This window comes from Rhinoderma darwinii, chromosome 1 (genome assembly GCF_050947455.1).
Source record: "Rhinoderma darwinii isolate aRhiDar2 chromosome 1, aRhiDar2.hap1, whole genome shotgun sequence".
Taxonomy (NCBI): domain Eukaryota; kingdom Metazoa; phylum Chordata; class Amphibia; order Anura; family Rhinodermatidae; genus Rhinoderma; species Rhinoderma darwinii.
This window is the reverse complement of record NC_134687.1, coordinates 338,608,031-338,617,863: the sequence shown is the minus strand read 5'-3', so window position 1 is coordinate 338,617,863 and position 9,833 is coordinate 338,608,031. Positions and strand designations below refer to the sequence as shown.

General features: G+C 44.7%; 1 pseudogene; it reads left to right on the top strand.

Annotated features, from left to right (window-relative positions):
• The first annotated feature begins 330 nt into the window (after positions 1-330).
• Positions 331-9,493, top strand: LOC142750412 (perilipin-2-like; annotated as a pseudogene).
• Positions 9,494-9,833: the final 340 nt, after the last annotated feature.

Genomic DNA, 9,833 nt, shown 5'->3' with positions numbered 1-9,833 from the left:
CCACACACGCACTCCCTCATACCCTGGACCCCTGCCTGTCGCGCGCCGCCACACTTCCAGCACTCAGGAGAGCAGACTGCATGACGTCACCGCGCCGTCTCACCAGTCAGATTCTAGGTGGCGGCGCCTAGTCAGGTGGGCGTGGCTATCCGCCTATAAATACGCAGACTCCCTAAGCTCCCTCATTCGTTCTTCCCTGCTCGTAGAGTTTGCTGTTTGTTACGGCTGTGGAGGCGTAAGGTGGATGTCATTAGTTCTGTGCGTGTTTGTTCGGCGTCTTGAGGTTGTTGTCAGTTCTTGTCTTTGACTGTGCTTCCTGCTTTCTATAGGTTTTTACCTAGCAATATGGCTGAAATGGTGGAGGAGCAGCAGCAACAGGTAACTATTAAGTGCCGTGTTATGTATGGTGGAAGGAAGAAACTGCTATTGGCATCTCCACCCTGTTACTAATAGATGTATACTATGGCTGAGAGTCTTGTCAATGCAGTGCACATATTTATAGTGTGAATTGTGCCACAGATCAGTCATAGGAAACGCATGCGATCTTTATATTGATTTGTCTATAACATGTTATTTATGTGTAAGGTTTATTCAATCAGACAGTAATATGTAGCAGTAAGTATTCTCAGCTGAGTGGAGTACATATGTAGCAGTGGAAACACACAACTTCCATAGTTACTATTAGTAATCTACTGGTGGTTTCAGGTTGGGCTTTACTGTTGTCTGGTTCTGAGAACCTCCTAAGATGTATCTGGAATACCCCCGGGACCCAGCTGATCACAATAGAGGGGCTGTATTGCTCCAGCGAGCACTGCTGTCCCTTTAATGCTTGTGGTGTCCCCTCTCATTATATTGATTGGCAGTGTTTGGTGTAAGAGCCCCCCCCCCCCTCCCCCATACTGGTGCCCTATCCAGAGGACTGGCTATCAATGTGTTCCTGTTAACCCTTTGTGGGTTCTGCTTTATAAAACGACTCCTGTAATCTCGGAATATGACTACGAGGTTTCTGTTCTTTATTAGGGACTATTTACAGGCATGTTTCGAGTCCTGGCCTTCCATTGTATTTCAGCGTGTTCTGCTCTTTGTTCCTTTTAGAATGTGGTGGTAAGGCTGATAAACCTCCCATTGGTGAGCTCTACCTATGATATGGTGTCTTCTGTCTACGTGAACACCAGAGACAACCATCCGTACTTGAAGTCTGTATGTGATGTCGCAGAGAAAAGTGTGAGGACTATCACGTCTGTGGCTGTGACCAGTGCCATGCCAATCCTCCAGAAACTTGAGCCTCAAAGTATGTTTACGTATAAAGTGCATTTCTTTACCAATGAAAGGGAGTAACTATATAGTTTAGATTTTCAGGGTTAGGCATTACTCTGTATTGAAATGATGGTTTGCATGTGTGGTTCTGATGTCTATGGGAACCTATGGGTATGCCATAATCTTGTGAATGTTCTTTTTAAGGTGGTCTAGAAATAGAAGGTGAGCAAGGCAATGTGTGCTAATACAGTAAGGCTGGATTCACACGAGCATGTTCGGTCCGTAAAGGATGGAATGTATTTCGGCCGCAAGTCCCGGAACGAACACACTGCAGGGAGCCGGGCTCCTAGCATCATAGTTATGTACGACGCTAGGAGTCCCTGCCTCGCTGCGGGACAACTGTTTCGTACTGTAATCATGTTTTCAGTACGGGACAGTTGTCCCGCAGCGAGGCATGGACTCCTAGCATCATACATAACTATAATGCTTAAAGCCCGGCTCCCTGCAGTGTGTTTGGTCTGGGACTTGCGGCCGAAATACGTTCCGTCCTTTACGGACCGAACATGCTCGTGTGAATCCATCCTTAGGCTGGGTTCACACGACCTATTTTCAGACATAAACGAGGCGTTTTTATGCCTCGCTTTACGTCTGAAAATACGGCTCCAATACGTCGGCGAACATCTGCCCATTCATTTGAATGGGTTTGCCGACGTACTGTGCAGATGACCTGTCATTTACGCGTCGCTGTCAAACAACGACTCGTAAAAAAGACGCCTCGTCAAAAGAAGTGCAGGACACTTCTTGAGATGTAATTTGAGCCGTTTTTCATTGATTCCAATGAAGAACAGCTCCACATTACGCCCGTAATTGACGCCTCGCAAAACGCGAGTACATGAAATTACGGAGCTGTTTTCTCCTGAAGAAAGCTCAGTAATTTCAGACGTAAATGCAGTTATCGTGTGCACATATCCTTAGTGTGAAGCAGACAGCATAAGAAGCTTCTGCCAGGAGATCTGCAGTTCGTTCCATCCTAGCATAGGAAGTGGGTTACATGTCATGTTGGCTAACCGTCCCTGTATTAGCAAGCTAGCCAAGGTCCTGGTAAAGACGTACGAATGAAGCTGAGAATATTTACACGCTTTCTCCTCCCTCAGTTGCTATGGCTAATACCATTGCCTGCGTTGGACTGGATAAGATTGAAGAGAAGCTGCCTATTCTCTATCAGCCGACTGACAAGGTAACTATTGGGGTATGTTCACACGCAGTGTTTTCAGGTGTATTTCTGGGCGTTTATGCCTTTGAAAAAAAGGGAGCTGAACGCCTACAAACATCTGCCCACTGAAATCAATGGGAGAAACAGCGTTTAGTTAATACGGGGTGACTACGCCGCTGTTTTAAAAAAACTGAGTGTAAAAAGACTCTCCGTAGAAAGTGCATGTCACTTGCGGCTTTTTTTGTAGCTAATTTTCTATTGAACACTATGAAAAACGCCTCAAAAGAAGCTTCATTTTCAGCTGCGTAACGCCTGAGAATCAGAGGCTGGTTTCTCTCTAAACCGCTCCGTATCTTCAGACGTTCCTTATTTTGTGTGTGCACATACCCTTAAAATAATTCTATGGTCCCTTATAAATGTAATTACAATTAACCTAGATTGCAAAACTGCAGTATCAATTGATGGGTGGGAGTTGATTTGGTGTGCATGAATCTAAAATCTATGAATTTATTTTCCCTTTCCTAGGTTGTAGCGAACGCCTCAGAAGCAGTTGTTGGTGCCAAAGATGCTGTGATTCAGGGTTTCACAGGAGTAGTTGATAAAACTAAGGTGGCTGTGCAGGATAGTGTGGCGATGACCAAGTCTGTTGTGAACGGCAGCATTAACACTGTTCTGGGTAGCAGTGTAGTAAAGATTATGAGCAATCGTGTGGACGCTGCACTAACCAAGTCTGAAACTCTTCTGGAACAATACCTGCCCCCAACGGACGAAGAGTTGGGTAAGCTGAAACCTGCTTTAAACCAAGCTTGGGTATGTGAATTTTGGTCCCTGCAGCGCACTTGGTAGTTACCTCATCAGAGGTACAACTCCTTTGCATAGGAGGGAAATGTTAAATTATCTGTAAGTAACATCACGTGAGCCTCTCTGGAGGTTATTGAGGCCTCCTAGATCAAGACCTACCCACTGGGGCAGTTCTCATATCAAACTTTCTTTTTTCGAGGCGTAGCTTCTATAAATATACTTTACCTAGAAGCTGCATCTCTAAAAGTAAGGTGTCTTTATCTGGAAAACCAAGCAGATGCCTATGAAGATGTATATTTTATTTTTAGTTAGTATGTGAGTTCACCCTAAGGCCTCATTCACACGGCAGGGTTTCCCGGCCGGGTGCCGGCCGTTCATAAATCGGCCGGCACCCGGCTGCATTAGGAATGATAGACCCCTAATGGGGCTATTCACACGACCGATTTTTTTTGACGGCCGGAAAATCCGGCCGTCAAAAAATAGGACATGCTCTATCTTTGCCCGGGCACCCGGCCGCCCGGCTCCCATACAAGTCTATGGGGCCGGGTATTACACAGCCATCACCGGAATGTGTTCCGAGTGATGACCGGGTTTCCCGGCGCTTGCGCTCTATCTCCTCCTCCTCACAGCGCAGAGTGCATGTGAGGAGGAGGAGGAGTTGATGCCATTCTGACGAATGGCATCGCTGTACACTGTGTTGCAGGGCCGGGGTGTACAGCAGGTGGAGGGAGCGCTGCGCTGGCTCCCTTCCCCTGCTTGTTAAAAGCACCCTGGCTCGGCGACACCTTCGATGGCGCCAGTAGTAGTAGTAGTAGTAGTAGTAGTAGTAGCAGCAGCTGCTGCTGCGGCTGCTACTACTCTAGCGACGCCACTATAGCAGAGCAGGGAGGTATCTCCCCGCTCTGCTATGTGCTAGCCGCACTTTAGCTCCTTGAAGGAGCGGAATCCCCGTGTTTTCGGGGATTCCGCTCCTGGACAGAGCGCTTGATGTCTCTGTCCATATCTGGGCAGTGACATCAGGGGAAACTCCTGAAGCGGAATCCCCGAACACATGGGGATTCCCCTTCAGGAGCTGCCGCTGATGTCACTGTCCGGATCTGCCCGGCCCGGCACGGATGCATAACTTTATGCAAACCGGCCGGGCAAAATGGCCGATTTTACCGGCCGACACTCGGGCTCGGGAACGACCCGGTCGTGTGAATCCCGCCTAAGGGTATGTTCACATGGCAGCGTCCATAACAGCCCCGTAATTTCAGCCGTAACGGCATGTGCAGGCGATTGAACGCCGTCTCCATTACGGACGTAACTGGAGCTGGCTTTCCATGGAAAACTGCTCCATTTACGTCTGAAAAGTGACATGACACTACTTTGGCGCGTGCGTCTATTTACGCGCTGTCTTTTGACAGCGATGCGTAAATATACGCCTCGTGTGAACAGACGTCAGCCCATTGCTTTCAATGGGTAGATGTTTGTCAACGCTATCGATGCGCGTTTTCGGACGTAATTCGAGGCGTAAAATGCCCAAATTACGTCCGTAAATAGGCCGTGTGAACATACCCTTAGGCTGAAATTCATGTGAAATGTGGCTTGTACTGTTATGTGGGCATAACTAATTTCTCAATTTTAGTTAAGGAAGCCACAAAAACAGAAGGCTTTGAATTGTCCGTTGATCAGCCAAGCTATTATGTTCGTCTGGGATCCCTCTCGGCGAAGGCCCGCAAACGTGCTTATCAACAAGCTTTGACCCGAATCAAGGATGTGAAGTGCAGAAGTCAGGAATCCATTGCTCAGCTCCAGAACACTGTTGACCTGGTTAGTAAATCTGCTTCTGTTCTTTACTAATCTTAAAGCATCTGCATGAAAAAATGCACATGCGTGTGTTTTCTAACTTGCAATGTAAAGGTCCTATTATGTGGGCTGCCAGGTCTCAAAGAAACCATACTCTCTTTTTGGAGGTAGGCATTTACCCAATCCATGCATAATAGAAAGACTAACTCTTCTAAAATAAACTGAGGAATGAGATGTCTGGGCCCTGCCAGGTTTGCAGGATAGTTTTTAGGGCAGCAGCAGAAGTGCAGAAAATGAGCTTCTTGTAGAGCTAGGGAACGGGAGGCAGATGACCAAAAAGTGCATCCCCCAGATTGACTGGGACCCTGGCAAGGTCTGTAAGCAGTGGTACACGTCAGCCACATCTGCCCTACGCATGAAGCAAGCCGTGGTTGCTCATTAAGTCCGTACGCCACTAAACTGATTTCCTGAGAGCCAAACAAGCTAAGCAGCTGAGCACTTTTGTGCTTAGTTTTAGTGATTGGTGGTCTCAGTGCTCAGACTGCCACCAGTCCAGACTTCCGATGTGTCATTCATGTCTGAACATTAGTTGCCCTTTAAGGCACCATATTTTGTGTACTAGGTCTAGTACCACCTGCTAAATTGTTCTAGAGCCATCATAGATTGTCTTGATAAAAGGAGTATGTACGGGTGGTGGTGAAGCTGCCTGAAAAGGGAGTACTGTATAGAAAAGTGGGTTTTGGTGCTAGAACTCATATTGTAAATGCATACCAGGCTTACTGTTTAATCCATATTGAGGGTGGGTAATCTTTGTAGTCTCTCCCACATCTTTCATATAAACATTACCCTGTTCTCTTTAAGATTGAATATGCAAGGAAGAACATGAATGATGCTAATCACAAAATCCACGATGCACAGGAGAAAATCTACAATAAGTGGGTGGAGTGGACAAAAGGCACAGGACAAGATAGTGGAGAAACTGAAAGCACTGAGGTAAGTCCCTTCTATAAAATGTATGCTAGATCAGATCTGGTACACTGAACTTCTGTGTAATATGTTACTTTCCCTTCACAGCAAATTGAATCCCGCACTCTGAATATTGCCCGACACCTCACTCAGCAACTGCAAACCACATGTCTCTCCCTGGTCACAAGTGTTCAAGGACTTCCAAACAACATTCAGAACAAAGCTCAAAATGTTAGTGCCTTGGCTGCAGATGTCTATCAAAACTTCCGTTCTGCCTCTTCCTTCAGAGAAATGTCTGATGGCCTCTTAACCACCAGTAAGGACCAGTTCACAAAAATGAAGGACTCTATGGATGATGTGATGGACTACTTGGTTAACAACACTCCACTAAATTGGCTGGTAGGTCCCTTTTACCCACAACTGGCTGATAGCCAACATGGGGAGCAACAAGTTGATGGAGGTGACTCTGCCAACAAGGAATGAGAAATTTACACTTGGTAAATGAAGTGGGCAAACCCTAACTAATACTACACCGTTTATTACACTTCCAACCCCTTGTGCTGACTTGTGAGGGACAAATGGTGGTAACGGGCCACATTGCAGTTATGAGGATTTGTCTATCATTGGCCTCTGTCTTACACTTGGGTGTTGATGCCAATATGTCACTTGTATCACTGATTTTGTGTAAATGCTACTCTTTATACTGTTTTTGTGCACCTTTTGTATTAATAAACTACCTGCATTGATTGGTCTGTGTTAAGGTCCTGTGTTCATAGAACTGATCAACAAAACCGATATTAAATTAGGTAGTGCACACTGGTTCTATTTGAGAATTTCAATGAATGGTGCCCCTGAAGTAAGACAAATCCTCACTCTAATGAGGCATGCACTACATAGTGGTAGCAGTACCTAGCTACTGTGGACACCCACTTAGGCCACCTATGTCTGTGACCAGGGTAGCAAACGTCAGGTTAAGGGTAGGAACGCACACCGCATATTCAGGATATGCAGTGTCAAACTTTGCAGTGTATACCGCCCTGAAAGCCATCCGAAACTCTGCGGTTTCCAGGCGTAAATTATGGCACGTGCTTACCCCCCCCTCCTTCCTCTGACTACTGCTCTGGCCTCCCTGGATGACACTGCAGGCCATGTGACTGCTGTAGCAGTCACATGGCCTGCAACATCTAGGGAGGCTGGACTGGTTAAGCAGGGAACTCTGGGTAAGATTTTATCCCTTACTTACAGTCACTGGTTCTGCTGCCAATGTCGTAACACCACTTTGCTTGCGGGTTTAAGCACCCCATTGAATTCAATGAGAACCTGCAACGGAAGAGCTGCGCACACGAATTGACATGCTACGGTGGAAAGTGCACTGCAGGTCAATTTATGTGTATATTTTTCCAGTGTGGGGATGAGATTTGTTGAAATCCTACCCACTGCTTCTGTAATACACGGCGGAGTTCCCGCAATGATCTGGAAAATCCAGTGTCTGTTTGTACCCTTAAACTCGGGTTTTGTGGCTTCTCCATTGCCAAAACTGGTATGTCAGGTAACGTAAGACAGTAGAACTTGGGGCTGTGTATTGCAACATGGGTTCTGACTCACTGTATGCAGAGTTTCTCCCCTAGAAGTATTGCTTCCAGAGATTAACCTCAATGCGTAGTGTCTTATGGAGCATTGTTTTATTTGGTTCTATACAATTTTTAAAGGGAAAAAAAACCACACCCTCTGGATAAACTGAAGCACATGGCAGAGGTATTGGGTTCTTAGACATCTTGGAAGCCAAATTACAGCTTCACTAGGTACACTGGCTTAATACAGTGAGCACAAAGCAACCTGCAGTTTACACTTTAAAGCCCAAAATAAAATGTAACATTAAACACCCTACACCCTGAATTTACATCTGGAATGGCTGTTAGATTCCGACTGGCTGCCAAGATGTTTGTCTGGAGGAAAGAATAGGGTAAAATGTCATAGTCCTGCTCTGAAAGTGCTACAACTATGCCGTAATACTGGGATTTACATTAACCTGGTCCGCTTTCCTTGTGTTGTAGGTTTTGTTGTAAAAAAATATTTCTGTTGGCATAAAGAGCTATTGAGCTCTGCACATTTTCATAGTATGAGGGAGCAGATATTACTATACTCAGTGAGCTGGCAAAATCTGAGGGGATAAATATCTTGGTAGGTTTACTGCGGAAAATGCACCAACTCTGGCATACAGGCCGTGCACTGCATTAATTAATGGTTTTAGACACTGGCAAAAGGGTGTGACTTGTCAGTGGAGTGGAAAGTTAGCATGGCTTAAAGAGGCTCTGTCACCAGATTATCAAATCCTGATTTCCTAAGGTTGAAGGACCTTTGGGTGATGCTGGCTGGGAGTGATGTCACCCACAGGTCCTTCAACATTGGTGTCGGAAGAGTGAAGACACCACAGCTCCCGGCGTACAGTTGAATTTGCAGCCACATCACCATGTGCAGGTAAGCATAGTAAACTCCCTAGAGACGAGCATATTAACCTTTTGGACGCCTGTAGCTGTGGTGTCTTCTCTCTTCCGACGACAAGGTTGAAGGACCTGTGGTTGATGTCACGCTGTGTCTCTAGTGAAAGAAGCTGGGTGGGAACGATGAGCAGTGTATGATGCTGATTCGTCAGCGTCCTACACTTCTATTCACAACGCCCAGTTGGTAAAAACACAATACATGCCCAGTTGGTAATACGAGAAAACGCACCCAGTTGTCCATTGAAAAGCTAATTAGCATAAATATAAAATTGCGCATAACATGGGCAAAAATGATGATTTTTCAAAAAAAAAAAAAACAGAAAAAAACTTTGCTGTTATCTACATTGCAGCACATCACATTCAATGGGGATTTGATAATCTGGTGACAGATACACCATGTGTCAATTTTGGCACAAGTAATTGGTGTCAACTAATAGGTGGAGTAAGGAAGTAGCTAGATGTCACGTTTAACATACAGCTTGAACCACTGACTTCTTTTTTTAAACTTCTAACAAGCTTACCCTGTCTGAAGCTTAGACTCTATTAGTAAATTTGCCCTGTTTGTCAATACTGTCCAAATGAATTGTGAATATTAGGAATGTAGAAAAATGATATAGCAGAAACTAAAATCCAGCACTTTTATAAACCAGCTGAACGGTGTTTGCTTTTTGTTTAATGGTAGCTATGACCTAATGTACTCCAAATCTGCAGAATGCTCATATTACATATTAAACCACTTTGCAAGGCAAGCCACTAAGTTCCACATGCAACACAACTGTTCATAGTTGTTTTTTTCTTTCTGTTGAACTTTGTAATTCTGATTAATATAATCTGTCAAAAAAACTATTTTAAAAATGTTATTAGGTACCTGACTTCAGCATCAATGACCTTGTCTGAAACTGATGGATTGGAGGAAGAACTGCAAGATTTCTCACGTGCTTACGGCTGTGTAATACGCCGAGAATAATAGAAAAGATTCTTAACACATTTTTTTTTTTTTTAAAAAACACTGCCCATTATACCTACTTAACATTGGAAACCGTTGCTCAAACCTACAAATGGCTTATACTGTAAATGCATTATAAAATGTGAGGTGACATAAATCCATTAGCAACCACCGTAGACTAGCAACCTAAAAATTGAGTCAAAGACCAAATTTAAATAAAGAATTGTATTGTGTAATAAAAATTATAAGAAATAAATATATTTACTCAAGTTTAAAAAGACAAGGATGACTACCACAGTGTGGAAAAAGTAGACTAGGTACAGTATAGGCAACATGCTTTGCAGGAGACTCATGTACAGGA